Source organism: Nansenia antarctica (genome assembly GCF_963989245.1).
Source record: "Nansenia antarctica genome assembly, chromosome: 1".
NCBI classification, from domain to species: Eukaryota; Metazoa; Chordata; class Actinopteri; order Argentiniformes; family Microstomatidae; genus Nansenia; species Nansenia antarctica.
Genome location: NC_137674.1, coordinates 24,155,725 through 24,164,381, shown reverse-complemented (window position 1 = coordinate 24,164,381; position 8,657 = coordinate 24,155,725).

Below are 8,657 nucleotides of genomic sequence, written 5' to 3'. Positions count from 1 at the left end.
AGTGGCTAAAGTATAGGTATGCTTGTATGTAGGTTGAGCCTCACAACACCCCATAATAACAGCCCAGTCCTCCACAGCTGTGTTTTTATGAGTGGCGTGCCCGTCTACAAGACTCCAAACACTACAAAGGTAACCCCATGGGTCCTTTATTTACAGTCCTTGGTTTCCTCTTTTCCTATTTGTGTGTATTTGTATTTTCTCAATACATTCTTTCTGCTTTACTTCAATGTGTGTGGTCCATGCCATTACAATATGTTTTGTTTTAGATGGTAAATGATTCCATTTGCTTGGTGGTGTTTGTTGCACAACAACTCGCAATTCTTACTGTCACCAGAAATGGTGCAGACTATATTGAATTACAATTTTTCAGTCCTAAATTATTTTGATTGCTCCAGATAACTGTGGTTAATAAGTGCACACTAAGCCACTAAAGCTACTTGCCTCTGCAATCAACTGTGAGGACAAATTCAGGTCAAATAAAACAAACACAAGTTCATTGTGAGCAAAGCTTATCAAGCAAATACAGTTCAAGTTGAAAGCTTTATTGTGGACTTAGAGTAAGGAAGATATTTGCCTATGGTCTCCATTATAGACAAAGGGCAGATACATAATCAATAAAGTCAACAGTTTGGTTCACAATCAGATTTCTTGTCAGGCACAATGGAACCAATGGAATAGTCTCAGAAGTGCAAAAGGTGCCTGCCACTCAAGCACAACCAGAATGCGGAAACATAAGGTACCTGCCAGGTGTTGTCATGGCTTCTGATAGTGGGTGGAGGTGTTACTTGCCTGCATTGCCCTCAGAATGCCCTCATAGCGGGCCAATGTTGGCATGCCTGCTGTGTTGTGGTAAGAGACAAAAGGGCACTGAAGGTGCATGGCTGAAAATGTACTGTCACTGGTATCTTATTTACCACACCACTCTCCCTTGCCCCAGGGATTCCACAGGTGGACCAGATTTTCCGGTTTACATTGGCTCATGATCTGTGGAAATGAATCAGCGTTTATATAATTAAAGGGCGTATTGATTCAACACTGCAACCACCCACACACACACACACACACGTACACACACACACACACACACACACACACCATACAATAACAAACGTTGTTATTGTTAACTTTTATTAACAAATCTTTGTGAGTTAAGCCTGTCCCTTTCACTCAGAGCAATCTATCACTGTCAAAAGGAAAAAACAACAGGTACATTGTCAGTACAAGTGTCAAATAACAAACCTTGTTTCTTACATAACAAGTTTCAAGTTTCAAATATATTGTTACGTCCCATTATACAAGTATAATAGAGTCAAATTCTGAGTTTTAATCCTGAGGCTACGGAAGAGACTTTGTCTTTTGAACGGCGTCAGTTTGAACAGACTGTGATTGGGGTGGCTGGGATCTAACAGACTGTGATTGGGGTGGCTGGGATCTAACAGACTGTGGTTGGGGTGGCTGGGATCTAACAGACTGTGATTGGGGTGGCTGGGATCTAACAGACTGTGATTGGGGTGGCTGGGATCTAACAGACTGTGGTTGGGGTGGCTGGGATCTAACAGACTGTGGTTGGGGTGGCTGGGATCTAACAGACTGTGATTGGGGTGGCTGGGATCTAACAGACTGTGGTTGGGGTGGCTGGGATCTAACAGACTGTGGTTGGGGTGGCTGGGATCTAACAGACTGTGATTGGGGGGGGCTGGGATCTAACAGACTGTGATTGGGGTGGGGCTGGGATCTAACAGACTGTGATTGGGGTGGCTGGGATCTAACAGACTGTGATTGGGGTGGCTGGGATCTAACAGACTGTGATTGGGGGGGGCTGGGATCTAACAGACTGTGATTGGGGTGGGGCTGGGATCTAACAGACTGTGATTGGGGTGGCTGGGATCTAACAGACTGTGATTGGGGTGGCTGGGATCTAACAGACTGTGGTTGGGGTGGCTGGGATCTAACAGACTGTGGCTGGGGTCTAACAGACTGTGGTTGGGGGGGGGGCTGGGATCTAACAGACTGTGATTGGGGGGGGGCTGGGATCTAACAGACTGTGATTGGGGTGGCTGGGATCTAACAGACTGTGATTGGGGTGGCTGGGATCTAACACACTGTGGTTGGGGGGGGCTGAGGTCTAACAGACTGTGATGGGGGGGGGGGGCTGGGATCTAACAGACTGTGATTGGGGGGGTGGCTGGGGTCTAACAGACTGTGATTGGGGTGGCTGGGGTCTAACAGACTGATTGTAATGTTTGGTAAGACCTGGATTATCTAATGAGGAGATGAGCCCCAGGTCAGGTGTACACTAATTGCTGCTCTAGTCGTTAGTTGAAAGATAGAATTTAACTCTAGTACAAGGTAAGTTAAGGATAGTACAAGGCTGTCATAAAATGCTAATTTGCATGTTTCTGTACTGCTGAATCTGCACGTTTCCACAAAGGACTACTAGGGGTTAAAAAAAGTTTCGATTTGAAATCAAACAATTACTATGAGGTTAAATTAGAGATTCTCAGCTTGCATTTCTCAGCTCACTCTCCACTGGTCATCAATAACTCCCCTGTCACAATAATGGATGAATTCAAGTTTCTGGGCACTACCATCTCCAACACACTAAAATGGGAGAACAACATCACCCATCTAGTTAAAAAAAAGGCCAGCAGCGCTTGTTCTTCCTCCGTCATCTGAAGAGACTCCACATCAGTCGTCACATCCTGGTCCAGTTCTACAGGGCCGTCATAGAGAGCATCCTGACATCCTCCATCACTGTCTGGTACGACTCTGCGTCTGCCCGATCCAAGGCCAAGCTACAAAGAGTCGTACGGACAGCTGAGCGGATCATCGGCTGCCCCCTGCCTCCCATCACAGACCTCCACAGCTCCAGATCACTGAAGAGATTGTGGCAAGATTGTGGCTGACCCCTCACATCCATCTCACAGCTTGTTTGAATTACTCCCTTCTGGACAGCGGTACAGGGCCACCAGGGGGCCGTTCCACTAACGTTGATTAGTATATCGGCGATTAAAATAAATCAGGCGATCAGGCAACTCGGGATTGGAATTCAAGCCTCAGGTGATTCCTCGAACGAGGATCAGCTTTGTGTCATCAGTGTTCACAGAACACCGTCTTAGAAATCCTCGATATGGGCGCGTGGCCGAAGATATAAAGAGCCCAGAAGAGCCGATAGTCGAAATGAAGATACAATGGCAAAAAACCCAGAAAAAAGCCCTCGCGCCTGCTCTTTCAGTAGGGCAGAGCAACTTTTAATTGTTGATCTATATGACGAGGAAAGGCCCGTAGTCAATGCATGGCTGCGGTGTGTGTGCCTCCTAATTTGTGGCTCCAGCAAACTACATAAATAAACTATGGTTGGCCTTCTGAACCTATACCTCTCCCACAGGTCTGCGCCTCTAAATGCACAGGGTTGATAAGAAATGGACATGCCATAGTTGTCTAGTTGTCATAGTTGTCTAGCCTATAGGTATATGAGCAGGCTCTGCTTATATAGCATAGGCCCATGTCAATTAATTAATTAACTAATTAAGCTATTAACCTACATGACACTGTGGCAGAGCAAAGTCATTCCTTTAGCAAGAGATTAGTGGTTATGCTGCATATGTTTCATGTCTTTTGTGTTTTGTGTCTTTTTTTCCTTATATTTTGTTGTTATCTATCTATCTATCTATCTATCTATCTATCGCACAATCAAACTATCTATATCTATCTCGTGTGAAGTGGGAACTAATATTTCCTAAAAGCAACGATTAAATAAAATAAAATAAAAAACGTTCAATTAAATCAAGTCTCGAACACGCAACCTTTGGAACTCTAGCTGGCTGCCTTAACCACTGCGCCAGCCAGACCGCTGTGATGACAGTAATGCAAGTTGAAACACATACCTATTATTATTTATTTTTTTTACACTTTTTTATTTATTTATCTATCGATCTATCTCACACTTTCAAAATATCAAGTTATCTATCACACAATCAAACTATCTATCGATCGATCATACTTTCAAAATATCAAATTATCTATCTATCACACAGTCAAACTATCTATATATCTATCTCGTAAAAAGTGGGAAACTAATATTTCCTAAAAGACACTTGATGGAACTGTCGTTCGGGATATAGTTTCCGCCTGTGAGACAATTTTGACGCACGTATTACCTAAACCAACCTCTTAGCCTGCTCGCAACCAGAATAACTCGGGAGGCTAGGTTGCATAGCAACCAAACAGCGAATTATTTGAGCCACATTGATGGAACCGCCGATTAGAACATTATCGCCGATTAGAAGATAATCTCGCTTAGTGGAACGGCCCCCTGGACATAAACATCACAACACTTGAACAGTTTCTTCCCCAAACCCACAGCCCTCCTCAATAACTCCTGATCATTGCACCTTGCACTTTACATGTTCTTGCACTTAGTTGTACAGTATATTTATTCACTCATATTGGTACTGTATATACTGTACTGTGTCTTGAGTATTGTTGTATTGTCGTCTTGCTTGTATGTACTGTAGCTTGTTCAGCATGGTAGAATACCAAGTCATGTTCCTAGTGCACTGCACATGGCGAATAAAGTTGAATTGAATTGAATTTGATGTCCAGTAATTCCGACCTGAAGTCTGTGACCCGTTGACCTTAACTGACTCTGGTTATTCTCTGGTGATGCTCTGCCAGGCCTGTACTCAGGGTGCGAAATAGGGGGGAGCTCGGGGTGCTATAGCTCCCCTAGTGGTGACATGAGCTCCCCTGGAAACATGGTTTGTGAAATTTTGGGGGAGCTCTAAAATATTCCAAATTGCGATGGATTTATTCCAAGTTGTGACGGATTTTACCTGGTGTAATATGATTTGTAGAGGCATACAATCTATTTTGATGTTGGTATTAGGTATATACAGTAAATGATGTATAATAGCCTATATAGCCTACATATAGGCCTTTATTGGCTACTACTATGCGACAGTAACAGAGCGGGGTGCACTGACGCTGAACGCCTCATAGTGAGAAGTAGGTGGACAATGCGTGGTGCTGAAATAGCCGACATGCGGTGTGTGGTTTGAAAAAAGTAACGCCAGCTCAGTAAATCATTCAAACGTAATGTTTACTTATAGGCTATGTGAATGTGACTGCACCACACATGTGAACAGTAACAAAGCAAATGCAGTTTAATTTTATGAAAAACATTGACAACTAAATCGGCGCAAAAAAAAGAAAAAGCTGAATCCGCTTAGCCTATATGCTCCTGAAAAACATTTAATGACAGAGCAAACACGCTACATTACTATGGATAATAATTACAATGAGCCATTCATTAAAAATAGAAAAAATTATATTAGGCTATTAAATCTCACTTAATGAGAAAACTGGCATCTCCCATCGGTCACTATTTGTTGGCTATCTGGTGATATGGACGTCTTTGAGTGTCTAGAAAAGCGCTATAAGTCTAATGTATTATTATTATTTATTATTATTATGGACGTCACTTTAATCCGGCAGTTCTCAAGGTTTTTACGCACCAATCGATTCCTCTAGTCCGTCTTTATCACATTCATTGACGAAAAGGACGACTCGCATGTATAGGTGGAAGGGAACATTCATTGTGAGCACGGAAAATGTGAGTCTCTCACAACGGCTTTGCATTGATGAAACCAGCAGTGGCGGCTGGCCGATAGAGGGCGCTGGGGCGCCGCCCCCACCTTCACTTCCTTGTTGCGATTTGTAAAAGTTATTTTTTTAAATAAACATTGTTTATTCACAAAATGTGGCTGATATTCTGTCGGCGCCTATCAGCATTCATTAAAAATCCTCCAATACAATAAACATTTTTATCTGTGTGTGTGTGTGTGTGTGTGTGTGTAAAACTCACTGTTAAAATACATAGGGGGGAGAACGCGGGGCGCCGGTCAATGAAAGTCTATGCCAGGACGAATACTTTTGGCTTACACGTGAGCTGTAGCAGCGCTCCAATTGGCTGTCTCTATTTCTTGGCCAGGGCGCACAAATGTGCGTCCCTGAATCTCCGGTTGTATTGCAGACAATGCATTATGCTGAGGACTTTCGACTTCCGGTTTTCCGGACTTCGGGCTTCCGGAGTATTTTAAATGAACATTCGTAATGTCTGTCTCTGATGTTCATGGTCAATTAAATCAGCCTATTTTGTGCAACTAATAATGTTCCCGCTAATGGGTTAACCAAGCAGCCTTGCACCTAACGTGCAAGCACCTATCTTCGAACTATTCATAGCAATATGCGCGGGGCAAGGCGGAGGTACGGGTAAACACGGCTCATGTTCTGTCATCAAAGGTAAGAGTTGGTTTTCTTTAACTCAGCTGATGCATTGTTGTGTTTCTGACATGGTCTGGTTGTGTTTCTGACATGGTCTGGTTGTGTTTCTGACATGGTCTGGTTGTGTTTCTGACATGGTCTGGTTGTGATACATCATTGAATGTGTTGACCTGCTGTGATGTGTTGACCACCATCACTCTCCATCATCATCCATCATGTGTCTATGAAATAGATAGTTACTGTACTACTGACTGCAGCATTCATCTCTGCTCATTGATGTAGCCATGTCACACAGACACATAGTACACATATTCATCTGCTACCTTTATTAACCTGAGTGTAGCTGTGAGGCCTGTACTAGCCTTGTTGACTAGACTTCCTCCTTGTCTGACACTGGGTATTGGACCGTACCGACGTCCATAGACCGGTCACTCTTCCACCTCAGTGTCTGTAGTTGACAGGGTAACTTCTCCATGGCCCACACGGTCATTTTAAGGGTGAAAGTTGAAATTATACAGTGGTTGTAATGCCAGTGCGTGTTCTATGCGCGTGCACGCGAAAAAAAGTCGTGCACGCGGAAAAAAAATCGCGCGCGATGCGCGCGCGAAAGACGACCCCCACGCCACACTGCTGTGCCCCACCCAAAATTTTGGGCACCAGCCGCCACTGGAAACCAGGTAGGATGAAAGCATAGTTCGCTGTCCATTCCTCTTTAAATGCCCTGTTTTCACCGTCAACTTTCCTCTTTAGACCTTTGGAGAGTGACATGATGTTTCTTTTGCTAGCTAGCAGGTTAAATGTTTAGCTGACTTCACCCAGCACGCAAACAACCAATCTAATAATAATGTGACCTTGTAAGTCTGGGAGGAGGGGGGAATCATTATCGGAATAAAACTATGTTAAATAATTATTAGAATAAGTTAGGCTGCGATACATCGTCAGTCCACACATTTATTATTCAAAACTATGGAAAAGGGTGAAACTACGTTGTTGAGAATCACAACACAAACTCGCTAGTCAAGCCAAAATACTGCAGCGAAATGGATTGGACTGTTACCTAGTTAACTAGAACACTACTTTACATTGTTAGCAGGCTCACAAAACAAGCCGTGTTAGTTGACTAGCGATGTGTCATTGATTTTCGACAACGCGGAAATGTGTTCACATTTTTCGAAAGAAAAGTCAAAGCATTAGAACGTAGAACGGAAAATCGCACGCGCGCTTTGCGGACGGAAAGCCACCGGCCCCGATTTGGCCAGTTTTTTTTTTTTTGCTTTAATCCCAGGGCTCCCCCGCACACCGTGATTTAATTCGCACACTGCCTGTACTGTTCTGCAGCCATCTTCAGTTGTTGTTTGTTTTGAGATATATTTGCCTAAAATCAAGTTAAACGCATAAATGTTGATGTTAAATTGGATTGAATAGATCTGAAGATTGATTTGGCCCGTCAATAACTTTCCACTTTCTTTTCACTGTTAAAAACTCCCTTGTTGCTATGGCAGTATGGTCGCTATGGCAGTATGTTTGGGGTCATTGTCTTACTGTATGATGTAGGACCATGGAATGATTTCTTATGCACAGTCCATGACTTACCAGAAACACCAATTGTCCCAATAGGGCACATCCTTTAATTTCGACACTCAAAAGGGCACTTTAGTGCAACGTTTTTCAACTGTGGGGGCACATGGTCAAGTTTAGACCATTGGAGGGGCACCGATAGGGCACGTCCTCTAATTTTCGCCACTCAAAAGGGCATTTTTGCCACTCAAAAGGGCACTTAAGAGAGACGTTTTTCAACCGTGGGGGCATCAGGAGGGGCGGTCGCCCCCCCTGAGTCCGCCAGTGCATTACACTCACTATAATTGTTTTAACCAAACTTTTGTGTAGAACCAAAAGAAGATTAGATTTCTAAAAACCCTGAAAGGGTCACTGAGAAATGCAGAAAAAAAAAATGTTTTGGACTATGTAAAGACCTTGACAGTTGTCCCAGAGGATGGGGATAACTAATGCTATACAATGGCAGAAATGTTCCTCATCTATAGGCTGTAAATAAGTACACACCGTGTTAACCGTTTAGCAAAAAGTGCTTAACATTTGCATTTAATGTGAAAGCAATGAGAAATGGTTAGTGTTTTTGTTATGTTGTGCTCATGTTTGTTATTGTGGTGGGCATGTGAACAGGTTCATACACAAACAACCTGGAGTGGTTACGGTAATAGGGTTAGGGTTTGACATTAACTACCAGTGGAAAGGTACGGGGATGTTGTCAGGGAAAGTTATTGCATTATTAACTAGAATTAATAAACAAAAACACTAAAAGCACAAACGTGTGGATTGCAATTCTTGGTTAGACACTGTTGTGGATTTAATTG